Here is a 460-nt window from a genome sequence, read left to right on the forward strand (position 1 = left end):
GCTGAACTCCAGGCTCATTTATCTAACTGCCTATTTCACAGTTCCACTTGGGTGTCCAACAGACATCTTGAACTAAAACTGAGTTCCTGATTCTACCCTACCTCGCAATCTGTTCTTCCTGTAGCCTTCCACGTCTCAGTTGAGAGCACTTTTATCCTTCTGGTGCTCAGGTCAAAACTCCAAGTGTTGTTCTCAGCCCCTCCTTCTCTCATACCACACATCCTCTCTAGAAGCAAACACTGGGGTTCTACCTTCAAAACAGCGTCAGCATCCTACCTCTTGCCTTTACCATCACTATCACCCCTCTGGTCTAAATGTAGCCATCATAATCTCTCACCTGAATTGCTGCAATAGCCTCCTGACTGGTCTTCTGTGTCCTACCCCTAACAGTGGGTTCTCGACCCAGAAACCAAAGTTATTCTTTTAAAACATAAGTCAGATAAGCTTACTCTTCCTGCTG

At 45.7% G+C, this 460-nt stretch overlaps 1 protein-coding gene across 5 annotated transcripts in view; it reads right to left on the reverse strand.

The window, feature by feature from the left end:
- The window catches only part of MAPK9 (mitogen-activated protein kinase 9), a 39,161-nt gene that overhangs the window by 21,689 nt on the left and 17,012 nt on the right, over positions 1-460 (reverse strand). The window lies entirely within an intron of this gene.

The sequence above is a fragment of the Lipotes vexillifer genome, unplaced genomic scaffold (genome assembly GCF_000442215.2).
Source record: "Lipotes vexillifer unplaced genomic scaffold, Lipotes_vexillifer_v1.1 scaffold613, whole genome shotgun sequence".
NCBI classification, from domain to species: Eukaryota; Metazoa; Chordata; class Mammalia; order Artiodactyla; family Lipotidae; genus Lipotes; species Lipotes vexillifer.